The sequence below is a fragment of the Martes martes genome (genome assembly GCF_963455335.1).
Source record: "Martes martes genome assembly, chromosome: X".
Taxonomy (NCBI): domain Eukaryota; kingdom Metazoa; phylum Chordata; class Mammalia; order Carnivora; family Mustelidae; genus Martes; species Martes martes.
In genome coordinates, this window is record NC_137897.1 from 28,842,613 (window position 1) to 28,858,758 (window position 16,146).

Genomic DNA, 16,146 nt, shown 5'->3' on the forward strand with positions numbered 1-16,146 from the left:
AATGACAGGCCTCACTGGACTTGAAATTCAAATTATCTTTTTAAAATTCTCAGTGTTTTCTTCCAGCTATTATGTGCAAAAAATTATATTGAAGTGGATGGCAAGTAACTGACATATCAGTTATCTCAAATAAAATAAATGCTTAGCTCATATATTTAATACTAAAGTCTTAGATAAATAATGATTATGAGGTCCTAATTTTAATTTGTCAAATTAGACATTTTAATATGAAAATAAATGAAACATATTAAAAGGGGAGTTGTATTTCTAAAAAAATTACCAAAGAAACCCCCATAACTGATTATTTATTTCAAATAAGTTGAGCAATGATTTTTAGCACTACAGAACAGAATTAGATGTTCAAAATTCATACATTCTAACTTTGAAATTAAAAACTTCTGATCTTTCCTAATTGGTTTACAATGGCTGATGCACATCTAACTATCTATAAGTTGTTTAACTGAACATCTTCAAAGTTGGGGTTTTTTTTACTATGTAAAAAATTTTTGTTTTTCCTTGTTTGCTGGGGGAGAAGTTTCAGCACACAACAGTGCCTTTGGTTACACTAAAAATCTACATAGTCTTAGTCATTCACTAAATGGAAGCCAACTGATTACGTATGAATTTATCTTGCCAAGATGTAGAGTTAATCGTTTAGTTTTTGAGATGAATGAGGATACTAAGCATTCTGTAGCTGATTGGTATGTCAAGGTTTCTGTAAATGTATACTGCAATCATCCATTCTTTTTAATATTTCAGAAGAAGGGAACACAATAACAGTTTGACTCTACATCAGAAAAGTCACAGAACCTATGCAAATCTGGTGTATGACAGAATAACAGAAACAACAAGTGCAGCCATAATACCAACACCAGTGACAGTTAACACTTACTGAGCACTTACTATATGCCAGGCACTCTGATTTGAATTTTCCATGCATTAACTCATAGACTTTTCGCAACATCCTACAGGGTGGGCACTATGTTTATATTCACTATGTTTATTTTATATGACTTGCTTGAAGGCATATAAATAAGCAGCTGAGTGTATATTAAAACCCAAATTCTAAATCCTAAATTCCTAATGACTATGATTAATAATCAGAACACTGCAAAGTCTCTGAAACACGGTAGGGACTTAAAAATATTAAGTGAGAGTGATTAAATGCTACTTTTATGAATTAGTACATTAAAAAAGAGTAGCTTCCTGTTACATGCAGGCAGGCTGGGATATTTAAATCACTCCTATCATTTTTTTTTATGGGTTAGGGATTCTCTTGTCATTATTGTTAAATTTGAGGCAGATGGGAGAAAATGGAGAAAGGATAAAATGCATTCTGGAAATGGGTTCGTTTGTTTAAAAATATTTTAAACACTGTCTTAAATCCTGTATTAGATGCTAATGATATAACCTGTGTAATTCAGGAAGAGTCCTTCCCTTCTCAGAGTTCACAGCGGAGCTCTTCTCGCACAATAAAATAACCTACCAAATCTTTTCCAGGGAAACTGTTATAAAAGTACAATCTGTTTCTTTTGCTTAAGATGCCCCTCATTTCTTTTCATCCTAGTGGATACCTATTCATTCATTCACCTGCAAGAATTTGTATAAATATTAATTTCTCTAATGAGACTTGCTAATGATAACCACTCCCTTCTTAGTAATATCATTTTATTTTTTTTATTAATTATTTTTATGAACATATAATGTATTATTTGCCCCAGGGGTACATGTCTGTGAATCGTCAGGCTTACACACTTCACAGCACTCACCATATCACATACCCTCCCCACTGTCCATAACCCAACCACCCTCTCCACACCCCCTTTCCCCCAGCAACCCTCAGTATGTTTTGTGAGATTAAGAGAATCTTATGGTTTGTCTCCCTCCTGATCCCATCTCGTTTCATTTTTTCCTTCCCTAACCCCCCAAACACCACACTCTGCCACTCAAATTCCTCATATCAGGGAGATCATATGATAATTGTCTGTCTCTGATTGACTTATTTCACTCAGCATAATACCCTCTAGTTCTATCCACATCATTGCAAATAGGAAGATTTCATTTCTTTTTATGGCTGTATAGTATTCCATTGTATATATTTACCACATCTTTTTTATCTGTTCATCTGTTGATGGACATCTAGGTTCTTTCCATAGTGTGGCTATTGTGGACATTGCTGCTATAAACATTTGGGTGCATGTGCCCCTTTAGATCACTACATTTGTATCTCTAGCTAAATACCCAGTAGTGCAATTGCTGGGTCATAGGGTAGCTCTATTTTCAACTTTTTAAGGAACCTCCATGCTGTTTTCCAGAGTGGCTGCACCAGCTTGCATTCCCACCAACAGTGTACGAGGGTTTCCCTTTCTCCACATCCTCTCCAACTTCTGTCATTTCCCAACTTGTTAATTTTAGCCATTCTGACTGGTGTGAGGTGGTATCTCACTGTGGTTTTGATTTGTAGGTCCCTGAAGCTGAGTGATGTTGAACACTTTTTCATGTCTTTTGGCCATCTGGATGTCTTCTTTGCAGAAATGTCTGTTCATGTCCTCTGCCCCTTTTTTGATTATATTATTTGTTCTTTGGGTGTTGAGTATGATAAATTCTTTCTAGATTTTGGATACTAGCCCTTCATCTGATATGTCATTTCTGAATATCTTCTCCCATTCTGTCAGTTGTCTTTTGGTTTTGTCTACTGTTTCCTTTGCTGTGCAAAAGCTTTTGACCTTGATGAAGTCCCAGTAGTTCATTTTTGCCCTTGCTTCCCTTGTCTTTGGTGATGTTTCTAGGAAGAAGTTGCTGCACAGAGGTTGAAGAGGTTGCTGCCTGTGCTCTCCTCAAGGATTTTGATGGATTCCTGTCTCACATTGAGGTCTTTCATCCATTTTGAGTCTATTTTTGTGCATGGTATAAGGAATTGGTCCAGTGTCATTGTTCTGCATGTGGCTGTCTGATTTTCCCAACACCGTTTGTTGAAGAGACTGTCTTTTTTCCATTGGACATTCTTACCTGCTTTGTCAAAGATTAGTTGACGATAGAGTTAAGGGTCTGTTTCCAGGCTTTCTATTCTGTTCCACTGATCTATGTGTCTGTTTTTGTGCCAGTACCATACTGTCTTGATGATGATGCTCCCAACTTTGGCTTTCTTTTTCAACATTCCTCTGGCTATTGGAGGTCTTTTCTGGTTCTATATAAATTTTAGGATTATTTGTTCCATTTCTTTGAAAAAAAAAAACATGGTGTTTTGATAGGGATTGCATTAAACGTGTAGATTGCTTTAGGTAGCATAGACATTTTCACAATATTTGTTCTTCCAATCCATGAGCATGGAATGCTTTTCCATTTCTTTGTGTCTTCCTCAATTTCTTTCATGAGTACTTTATAGTTTTCTGAGTACAGATTCTTTGCCTCTTTGGCTAGGTTTATTCCTAGGTATCTTGTGGTTTTGGGTGCAGTTTTAAATGGGATTGACTCCTTGATTTCTCTGTCTTCTGTCTTGCTGTTGGTGTATAGAAATGCAACTGATTTCTGTGCATTGGTTTTATATCCTGATACTTTATTGAATTCCTGTATGAGTTCTAGCAGTTTTGGAGGGGAAACTTTTGGGCTTTCCACATCAAGTATCATATCATCTGCAAAGAGTGATAGTTTGACTTCTTTGCCAATTCAGATGCCTTTTATTTCTTTTAGTTGTCTGATTCCTGAGGCTAGGACTTCTAGTACTATGTTGAATAGCAGTGGTGATAGTGGACATCCCTGCTATGTTCCTGACCTTAGGGAAGAAGCTCTCAGTTTTTCCCCATTGAGAATGATATTTGCTGTGGGTTTTTCATAGATGGCTTTGATGATATTGAGGTATGTACCTTCTATCCCTACACTTTGAAGAGTTTTGATCAAGAAAGGATGCTGTACTTTGTCAAATGCTTTTTCAGCATCTATTGAGAGTAACATATGGTTTTTATTCTTCCTTTTATTAATGTATTGTGTCACATTGATTGATTTGCAGATGTTGAACCAAACTTGCAGCCCAGGAATAAATCCCACTTGGTGGTGGTGAATAATCCTTTGAATGTACTGTTGGATCCTATTGGCTAGTATTTTGGTGAGAATTTTCGCATCTGTGTTCATCAAGGATATGATGTGTAATTCTCCTTTTTGGTGGAGTCTTTGTCAGGTTTGGGTATCAAGGTACTTCTGGCCTCATAAAATGACTCTGGAAGTTTTCTTTCCATTTCTACTTTTTGGAACAGTTTCAGGAGAATAACTATTAATTCTTCTTTAAATGTTTGGTAGAATTCCCCTGGGAAGCCGCCTGGCCCTGGACTCTTGTTTGTTGGGAGATTTTTGATGACTGCTTCAGTCTCTTTACTGGTTATGGGTCTGTTCAGGTTTTCTATTTCTTCCTGGTTCAGTTTTGGTAGTTTATATGTCTCTAGGAATGCATACATTTCTTCCATATTGTCAAATTTCCTTGTGTATGGTTGCTCATAATATGTTCTTTTAATTGCATTTCTTTGGTGTTGGTTGTGATCATCTCTCCTCTTTCATTCATGGTTTTATTTATTTGGGTCCTTTCTCTTTTCTTTTTGGTAAGTCTTGCTAGGGGGTTATCATCTTATTAATTCTTTCAAAGAACCAACTCCTAGTTTCGTTGATCTGTTCTACTGTTCTTTGGTTTCTGTTTCATTGATTTCTGTTCTGATCTTTATTATTTCTTTTCTCCTGCTGGGTTTATGCTTTCTTTGCTGTTCCTTCTCCAGCTCCTTTAGGTGTAGGATTAGGTTGTGTACTTGAGACATTTCTTGTTTCTTGAGAAAGGCTTGTATCACTAAATATTTTCTTCTCAGGACTGCCTTTGCTGTGTCCCACAGATGTTGAATAGTTGTGTTTTCATTTTCATTTGTTTCCATGAATTTTTTCAATTCTTCTTTACTTCCCTTGTTGACCCATTCCTTCATCAGTAGGATGCTCTTTAGGCTCCATGTATTTGGGTTCTTTCCAGATTTCCTCTTGTGACTGAGTTCTAGCTTCAGAGCAGTGTGGTCTAAAAATATGCAGGGAATGATCCCAATCTTTTGGTACCGGTTGAGACCTGATTTGTGCCCCAGGATGTGATCTATTCTGGAGAATGTTCCATGTGCACTAGAGAAGATTGGGTATTCTGCTGCTTTGGGATGGAATGTTCTGAATATATCTCTGATGTCCATCTGGTCCTGTGTGTCATTTAAGGCCTTTATTTCCTTGTTGATCTTTTGCTTGGATGATCTGTCCATTTCAGTGAGGGGGATATTAAAGTCTCCTACTCTTATTGTATTATTGTTGATGTGTTTCTTTGATTTTATTATTAATTGGTTTATATAGTTGGCTGCTCCCCTGTGAGGGGCATAGATATTTAAAATTGTTAGATCTTCTTGTTGGACAGACCCTTTAAGTATGATATAGTGTCCTTCCTCATCTCTTATTATAGTCTTTGGCCTAAAATCTAATGTATCTGATATAAGGATTGCCACCCCAGCTTTTTTTTGATGTCCATTAGCATGGTAAATGTTTTTTACTCCCTTACTTTAAATCTGGAGGTGACTTTGGGTCTAAAATGAGTTTCTTGTAGACAGTATATTGATGGGTTTTGTCTTTTTATCCATTCTGAAACCCTGTGTCTTTTGTATAAGTACTGCGCACTAACCGATTGCGCTACTGGAACATACCCCGTGTCTTTTGATTGGGGCATTTAGCCCATTTACATTCCGGGTAACTATTGAAAGATGTGAATTTAGTGTCATTGTATTGCCTGTCAGGTGACTGTTACTATATATTGTCTCCGTTCCTTTCTGATCTACTACTTTTAGGCTCTCTCTTTGCTTACAGGACCCCTTTCAATATTTCCTGTAGGGCTGGTCTGGTGTTTGCAAATTCTTTTAATTTTTGTTTGTCCTGGAAGCTTTTTATCTTTCCTTCTATTTTCAGTGATAGTCTAGGTGGATATAGTATTCTTGGCTGCATGTTTTTCTCATTTAGTGCTCTGACTATATGGTGCCAGTTCTTTCTGGCCTGCCAGGTCTCGGTGGATAAGTCTGCTGCCAATCTAATATTTCTACCATTGTATGTTACAGACTTCTTGTCCCAAGCTGCTTTCAGGATTTTCTCTTCATCACTAAGACTTGTGTGTTTTACTATTAGATGACAGGTTGTGGACCTATTTTTATTGATTTTGAGGGGGGTTCTCTGTGCCTCCTGGATTTTGATGCTTGTTCCCTTTGACATATTAGGGAGATTCTCTACTATAACTCGCTCTAATATACCTTCTGCCCCCTCTCTCTTTCTTCTTCTTCTGGAAACCCAATTATTCTAATATTGTTTCATCTTATGGTATCATTCTTGGATTCTCCCCTCGTGGTCCAGTAGTTGTTTGTCTTGCTTTTGCTCAACTTCTTTATTCTCCATCATTTGGTCTTCTATATCACTAATTCTCTCTTCTACCTCATTTATCCTAGCAGTAAGAGCCCCATTTTTTATTACACCTCATTAATAGCTTTTTTTTATTTCAACTTCGTTAGATTTTAGTTCTTTTATTTCTCCAGAAAGTTTTTTATTTCTCCAGACAGCATTTCTCTAATATCTTCCATGCCTTTTTCAAGTCCAGCTATCACCTTGAGAACCATCATTCTGAGCTCTAGATCTGACATATTACTAATGTCCATATTGATTAGGTCCCTAGCCTTCGGTACTGCCTCTTGTTCTTTTTTTTATGGTGAGTTTTTCTGCCTTGTCATTTTATCCAGATAAGAATATATGAATGAGAGAATGAAATACTAAAAGGGTTGCAAAGACCCCAGAAAAATGTACGCTAACCAAATCAGAAGAGATCCAAAACTGGAGGGAGAAGAAAGTGGGAAAAAATAAATTTAAATATATATGTGTGTGTGTGTGTGTGTGTGTGTGTGTGTGTGTGTGTGTATATATATTAGATTGGTGAGTAGAACAGAGTCACCCACTCACCCACTTGATTTTGGGTGTATTTTGGTCTCTTAGAGGAAACTATCTCCCAAAATTTTAAAGAAAGAGGGGTGCCTGTGTGGCTCAGTGGGTTAAAGCCTCTGCCTTTGGCTCAGGTCATGATCTCAGGGTCCTGGGATCGAGCCCCGCATTGGGCTCTCTGCTCAGCGGGGATCCTGCTTCCCTTCCTCTCTCTCTCTCTGCTTGCCTCTCTGCCTACTTGTGATCTCTGTCAAATAAATAAAATCTTAAAAAAAAATTAAAGAAAGAAATATTTATATACAAAAATAAGGGTAAACATGGTGTAGGGATGGACTATGACTGTGAAGATGAAAATTTTTTTTAAAAATTCTAAAAAAGGAATTGATTCAATAAGTTGGTTGGAAAAAGAAAGAAAAAGGAGGGAATATGCTTAGGCTGGAGACTAGAACAAAGCCATGTCCTAGATTGGGGTATATTTTGATCTATTAGAAGGAATTTTATCCTAAAATTTTTTAGGATATACAAAAAATACAGGTTACAAAAAATATGTATACAAAAAATAAGGTTAAATACAATGAAGGGATAAAATATGACTATAACAATGAAGGTTTAAAAAGTTTTTTTTAAGAAAGGTATTGTTAAGATAAACTAGTTAAAAACATGTTAAAAGAGGAAAGAGTAAAAGTTTTTAAAAAACGAGATAAGAAAAAAAATTAAAAAAAATTAACTTTGCAAGACTGAAGGATCATGGGGAAAAAAGCCATGAATTCTATGAGTTGCTTTTCTCTAGCTCTGGAATTCTGCTGTTCTCCTTGATCAGTAAGCTTGGTCTTGACTGAATGTTCTTGCTGATCTTCTGGGGGAGGGGCCTGTTGCTGTGATTCTCAGATGTCTTTACCCAAGGTGAAATTGCCCCACCCTTGCCAGGGACTGGGCTAAGTAATCTGTCCTGGTTCGCTCTCAAAGCTTTTGTGCCCTGAATGCTTTCCGTACCACTTTGGAGGACAGGAATGAAAATGACAGCTTTCCATTCTCCAGCCAGAGGAACTGAGAGCTCAGGGCCCCACTCCTCAGTGCGCCCTCAGAGATAAGCAGTCAATCACTCCTGTCTCCCTGGTCTCTGGCCACACTCCGAGCTCACCTGGCCTATGACCTAGTGTTTCTATCTCTGGCACAAGGCCCCACCTGGAGTCTCCAAACTCAGCAGGTTCCTGCTGTGCTGGTCCTCTCAGAGCAGGAAGGTGAGTCTCTGCAGGTCTGCAACTTGTGGGGTCGCTGCTCAAAGAACAGTGGCCTAACTGTGCCATGGATCATGGTTTAAGGTAACCCCCGGGCTGAAAGCTCACTCCTTGGCTCCGTCTCTGCTGCCCGCTTCCTGGCTCTGATACCTGGGAGCTCTGCCACACTCAAACACCCCCAAACTTTTTGTGATCCTGCAGGACCTGAGACCGCGCTGTCCCCAGGAGGGCTCCACCTCCGCTTAGCCTCTGGAGCGAGGTCCTCAGTGGAGCAGAATTCTAAAATTACTGATTTTGTGCTCCACTGCTCTGCTGCTTGCTGGGAGCCAGCCCCTCCCCCCTGAGGTCTATCTTCCCATGGCTTCAGATTCACTTTTCCGCACATCCTACCTTTCAGAAACTGGTCGGTTTTCTATTCCTAGAATTGCTGCTCTTCTTTTCTTCAATCTCCTGTTGGGTTTGTAGGTGTTCAGAATGGTTTGATAGCTATCTAGCTGAACTCCTGGGATCTGATGTCATTTCAGTCTGCTACTCTTCCACCATCTTGCCTCTCACCAGTAGTATCATTTTATAATATATGTTTCCTGTGTTATAGCATAAAATATTGTGATCATTCAATTACACATTTGAAGGCAAGAGTTATTGTTATTACTTCACATCATGACTTAGACTTAACGGGTGCTTTTCTTAGGTTTAGAAAAAGACTCTGGGACAAGGAATCCTGATATAAGTGATTTATTAAGGTAGTGTGTGTGACTCAGAGGAAACTGGTAGGGGAGTGGGGCAAGCAGGACAGGCAAAGGGAGGAAGTCAAGTAAGGATGTGATTTCAGGGAAATTCCTGTGGAAAGTAAAACATCACCTGATCCCATGGGGTAACTCTGGAGTGAAAGTTAAGTCTCATGGTTATCTTGATCCAAGAAAAGGAATTGCCCTGCCAGTCAAACAGACTATACATCCTCAGGTACTTCCAGCCCTGTGTGTGAACTAAAACAAAGAGGCACCAGTAGCTCAAGGGCAATCCTGTGGAAATGACCCAAATTTGCTGGCTGTTGGAAGCAAAAGCACGTCAAAGTGTACAGAGGTACACATGTATCTGGTAAAACGGAATCAGATGGATTTGGACACAGCAATGATATTATCAGGTATGGTACCTAATTTTTGTTTCATGAATTAAAGAATGAATGATCTATTCTTGACTCAGGCCAAGGCAGTACCCTTGGAATAGTTTGCATCAAGAACCTATGGGCTAGAGGTCAGGGTTTAGGTAGGGATGAAAAATAAGCAATACCAGTTAGACTATGGACATTAATCTCTCTTAATATGCTGCATCCTTATTCAATTTTCATTACATAATCAGCAACTCTCCCCATTCTTCACTATCGGCTAGGTTAGAACAGGTGTTGTAAAGAAGCAGGTACAGAAGAAAGAATAATACTTGGTACAAGCATTTCCTCATCTGAAGGGCTGGGAGTCACAATCTGGGTCCATGGCCAAGTATTCTCAGATTCTTTTTATCCAAAAGAAGTGAAAAGAACTTTGAATGTAATGTGAATTTAGAGTCATTTATTTTTTTCTCTGTTTTCTATTTTGTTGTATAGTTCTCAGATTTATGTTAGCTGTAGAACTCCCCATTCAAGAAGTTGTATACCCAAATTGTGACTCTCCCAACAGGTTTTATTCTCCAGAGGCTAGGCATAACAATGGGAACAGTATGCATAAAATGTTATACTCACAAACTTCTGATACCTCTCAATTCCTTCCTACCATAAAGCAAACTCCAAATATTATACCTCTCCCCATACTTAGCAAACCTGCATAACAGTAATTTATCAACTAGGATTTTAACTGTGAGTAAATAGCAATAGTTTAGAATATGACAGGTGTGTGCCTCAATTTTTCCTCTGCCATGCATTGCAAGGAACATCTTATGGAATCATTTCACTTAAGCTTCAGTTTCTTCATGTATAAAATAAAAATAGTCATATTATCTAACTGGCAACATTATAAGAGCATTCAATGAGATAATCTGTATAAACTCCTACCTTCAGTGCTTAACAAACAGAAAATAGCCCATATTATGCTAAGCAAAATAAGTCAATCAGAGAAAGACAATTATCATATGATCTTACTGATATGAGGAATTTAAGAAACAAGACAGAGGGTCATAGGGGAAGGGGGGGAAAATGAAACAAGATGGGACCAGGGAGGGAGACAAACCATAAGAGACTCTTAATCTCAGGAAACAAACTTAGGGTTTCTGGAGGGGAGAGGGGTGGGAGGGATGGAATATCTGGGTGATGGGCATTAGGGAGAGTATGTGCTATGGTGAGTGCGGTGACTTGTATAAGACTGATGACTCACAGACCTGTACCCCTGAAACAAATAATATATTATACGTTAATAAAAAAGAAAGAAAGAAAATAGCCCATAGATGGCAGCACATTACCAACACTCAAGCCTCTCTCTCTCTTTCTCTCTCTCTCTTTTTTAAACAGGAGGAACTTTATCATTCAAGCCATAGTAAACTAGGCATAAAGGTCTACATATTTTGGCACAAAACAGGTTACAGATCAGATTTCCCAGTTCATCTAGTGTGAAAATTCAGAGCCTCCAGGAAGTAGGTGCAAAGATGGAGTTAAGTATAAGAGATTTATTGGGACATGACAAAGACTCTTTACTAAACTTTAGATCCTTTCGTCTGAATCAACTTTTCATCCACACCTCATCCTTGGGCCTTGACTTTTGCCTGCCCATCCCAGTTTTAGTAAGAATCCTGCTATGATAGTTGAGGGAGAATCCCCACCTCCCCACCTTGATCTAATCACCCTGACCTGCCTTCAGCAAGAATCCCATTAAGTCAATTTAGCAAGAAACCTCCTAGCCATGATGTCTCATCTTAGTAATTTTCTAACCACTAACTTCCCTCATTCTATTCATTGGCTCTAATTCACAGCTATCTTTGCTATATTAAAAGTTGAGCCTGAGCTCTCTCCCCATTATGATAGTGTTGACATCTATCGCAAAGATCCTGAATAAAGTCTTCCTCACCATCGTAATAAGTGTCAGACTAATATTTGTTACACAGGCAAAACCTATACAAGATAAGGGCTAGGAGAGCAGGAATAGGCAGGGAAAGCCTTCAGATCATGATACAGGCCTGACACCTGTGAAGGGAGGGGAGCAGCTAGGAGGAGGAGACTGGAAAAGCCTCAGACCACAGTGCAGCTCTGAGAAAACCCCAACATTCCAACAGGGAGCCCCAGAATGAAGATTATCCATAAAGAAGACATTGCATTAGGCAGAAATGGTCAGACCCAAATACCCTTGTCATGCTCAGTCATTGGCAGGTGGTGGGCTTCTTGGGGAGAATATATCTTAGGTTTAAATGCCTTTAGCAAATCTGGAATCCTGAAAGCCCTGCAACTGGAGGTTGTGTTTATTGTAGTCCTCACAGCTGCCACACCTAGCCAGGTACTCAGGTGACAGTGTAATATAATTGAAAGCAAAGCGTTTTGGGCCTGTCCCTTATTAGCTGTGTGACCACAAGAAAGCAACTGAAACTCTCTGAGCTTAGAAAAAATATATGTCAGTAGCTGTTCCAGGATAGTCATGAGAGCTCTGACCACCACAGTCCACTATAGGCCATGGATTCTAACAATGGGGTTATTACCAAGGATTTCTTTCCTCCTTTCTCCATTTCCAAGGTCTGACTTTTTCAGGTGCTTATAAAATTTTGATATACCCTTTATGAAAGCAATTGCTTTTTTTGTTATTGTTCTTCTTTTTCTATATACTCATATTTAGTTTTTGCTAGTACTATTGGCTAATAACTTGCATCAGTCAAGACGGTTTTGATTATGTTGCGGTGACAAACACTGAATATTTCAGTGGCTCCGTCATTTCACATGCCCAGCCGGGGTTAGATGGAGCTCTGCTCAACATTGATGGAGCAGCCTTAACCTGGAATAGTGTTGGTCATTGTCACAGAGGGAAGAACATATGGTGAACCACATATTCAGTCTTAAAATTTGTGCTAAAAAGTGACACACTGCATTTGGCCAAACTGAATCATATGACTAACCTTATGTTGGCAGAGCAGAATGCATCATCCTCTTATAGGATTATTCGATAATGAAATCTACTATATAGCCCCATTTTCACACCTTTAACCTAGTATCTGAATGTCATTTTTTCCTTACAACATATGTTCTGGTAGTAGTACTTTGGTTTATACAGTCAACAGAAACTAAGAAATTAACTGCATGTTCTTTGTTAAGAACTCTTTCTGAAGCTCCTTACTTGAGCTCTGTCATTTGTTTGCCTTCTTATCACTGCAGCACCTTAGCAAATATATTCTAAGGATATTGTGGGTTTTGTATGAAATGCATTAATCATTCATGCCATTTTGATTGGCTTCTCTTCTTTTTGCAGTATATAGCAGCCAAACAAGGTCACTTCTATAAGATTTATTACAAAGTATCTTACTGACAATTGATTTTTCTCCTTCTAAAACCTTACTGTGATACATTAGCCTATGAGTTTTACTGGTCTTCTTTTTAGGAGGATAAAAAATAGGACTCTATCCACCCTAATTCTGTGACAGTCAGCCATTGTAAAAGGAAAAACAGAGGGGATGAATTTTTTATGTTCTAATATCTCCCAAGGCATAAATGTGAGATAAGTTGATAAGACCAATAGATTCAGAATATCGACTGGGCCCAGCAATTATTGCCATAGGTACTGGTTCTGTTTTAGTTAGAAGTGTACTAAAATTTTAAAACTACATTAATACGAGGTTGTATCTCTTCTTAGATGGGCCTCTCCCCATTTTTCGTGAGAATGAGTTTGTAATTCCATTGTAATATTGAGCATAGAATGCTAATTTATTGAAGTAGTTTTTTTTTTTAAATTCCAAAGATTAACTGATACCTTATAATGTACTTTTTTCCATGAATGTGTTTTCAGGGAAAAAGCATATAAATAAAAAATATGTTATACAGATCAAATATTTAACTTTTTAAGAAGACATTGAAAGACACATATTGCAACTTCCTGGTTTTTTTTTTTTTAAAGATTTTGTTTATTTATTTGACAGACAGAAATCACAAGTACGCAGAGAGGCAGGCAGAGAGAGAAGGGGAAGCAGGCTCCCTGCAAAGCAGAGAGCCTGATGTGGGGCTCAATCCCAGGACCCTGGGACCATGACCCGAGTTGAAGGCAGAGGCTTTAACCCACTGAGCCACCCAGGCACCCCAACAACTTCCTTTTTTTAATACTACCTGTCACCTCCTCATATTTTTAATTGGAGAACCTGGCTTTCCAATTCTGAATTTTACTCAGTCTTCTGTTTAACAACTGTCACTGCAGTTCCCAAACTGTGTATGAAGGTACCCTAGGACACTAAGAGATATTTTGAATTTTCAAAAGAAGTCCAGTAACATTTATCATAAAAAATTTTTTAAAATTTTTAATTTCTTTTCAGCGTAACAGTATTCATTGTTTTTGCACCACACCCAGTGCTCCATGCAATCTGTGCCCTCCCTAATACCCACCGCCTGGTTCCCCCAATCTACCACCCCCCGCCCCTTCAAAACCCTCAGGTTGTTTTTTATCAGATATGATCTGCACTACTAGGCCAAAGTAGTTCATAGTTCTACCTTTAGATCATATGAAATTCCCTTTGATTAGATTGTGTTTTTGTGAGGCTGGATTTTGGCAGTTGCCATGATAAGAAGCAAGCACCGTACGCAAGTCAATATAGAACAAGAAATGAGGGTGATGGTATCCAAAGTGATTCCAAGATTTGAGATGTGCTGTGCCCAACAGCCAAATACAAATTGTGGTTATTTAAGAATGAAATAAAAGTTATATTTTTTCTTTCAATTTATATGTATTATTTTTTTCCAAATGGTTACTAAATCATTAGTACAGAAATGTTTGTTTGGATCTAATAATCCAATAAACAGAACTCTAGCATATTTATTTTGGCCTAGGATCCCACATGAAAATATTATTAAACACTAAGAGCATCTTGATGTGAGAAAGTTCATATATATATATACATATATATATATATATATATATTATTTCCAGTGTAATATTTGAATAAGACAAGGGATGTTATAGTGGAAATTTTTTTTCAATTTACTCAAAATTATGGATAATGTGGATTTATAAATGTATATAAGATAGTATTATGCTGGATACCTTACATTCTTCATGAATTTAAAAAGGAAAACTTTTGTTACATCTTAATCCCATCTAATACTATAGCCATACATGTTGATAAACAAAAATATTTATATGCATTCATGAATTCTGACTTATTAATGCTTATTTGATCAATTGTTTAAATATGTTATTTTGAACAGTGTAGTAGACATTGATGATTAATTTCCCTGGAATCTACCTACTTACCATCATACACACACACACACATACACATATACATACACAGGAGGTAATCTTGTCATTTGAGCAAGGCTGGCCATCCCCACCCCACCCTACCTATCCCCCTGGTTCCAGTTCTGGGTCTACCCAAACCAATCAACATAACCCTTTCCCATTTGGACAATTATTGGTTAAGGATGAGCATGTGGTATGACCTAGTTGGTCTAAGTAAAGTGTTAACCCCATTCTTTCCCTCTGCCTCACCTCCATCTCGTGCATGTGTGCCTGCTCTCTTTCTCTCTCTAAAATAAATAAATATATATTTTTTAAAGGAAAGTAAGATTGATTTCATATTTCCATGAAAATATTGTACTTATTTAGTGTTCTGTAACTATATGTATGTTTGTTTGTATATGTGAACGTATCTGTAAATACATAGATTCATTGGAAAAACAAAAAAGAAACTAACATCTATTGAGTTTATATCATATACCAAACAAGATGATCATATTTTAAATATGTTTTATCATAGTATTGTTCTACTAAATACCCTCAGACTGTGCAAATGATGAGTAGAGAAAAACAGGTTTTTAAAAAAATATATTTATTTTAGAGAGAGCAAGAGCATGGAAGTGAGGGGTAAAGACAGAGTCCCAAGCAGACTCTGTGCTGAGCATGGAGTCTGATGTGGGGCTTGATCTCATAATCCTGAGATCAGGACCTGAATTGAAACCAAGAGTTGGATGCTTAACCAACTGCACCCCCCAGATGCCTCAAGAAAAATAGTTTTAAATAATTAATTAAATATTCTCAATTTAAAATTTGCCTATCACAAGGATACGCTAGAAAAAAAGTTACGATCATTTAAATCAGTGATTCTCAACCATGGCTGCACATGTCCATGACCACCTCTAAATATATGGATTTATTTTTCTGTACCAAGGTCCAGACATTACTAACAGCTCTCCAAGTGTTTCTAAATGTGGAGTTAGGATTGAGTAACTCTATTTTATCTGATGTAACTCAGAGAGTCTAACTTTGTTTCCACTACCTATGTTTTCTTTAACCTTCTCTGCCAGCTTTCTGACCTAGAAATAGTAAGCCAGATGCTGTTATCCTTTTTTGACTCAGAATGGAAAGTCAGATTGCAGCTACATGCCGGACTTTCTCAAGAACTGATGCAAGGTGTGACCAGCTGGCTTAGTCGGTAGAGCTCGGGGTTGTGAGTTCAAGACCCACTTTGGGCAGAGAGTTACTTAAAAAAAAAAAAAATTGATACTAAAATATTAAACCTATTTTTTCTTTCTACATCTTCTTGCAATAATTCACCAGCTGTCAAACAGCTCTTGTGGATTTTCTGGCTCTTAAGAGTCAGTACTTAACAAAAACACCAGATTACTTCCTTAGCTGGGTTGAAGGGTCTCGCTAAGAAATCTGGGAGGTGTAAGAACAGACTTGGGCATAGACCTTTCAGTAATTTTCCTGGCTATGTCCATGAAGTAACAGTGATTGGATGATTGCTTTTTCCCATATTTCCTCCC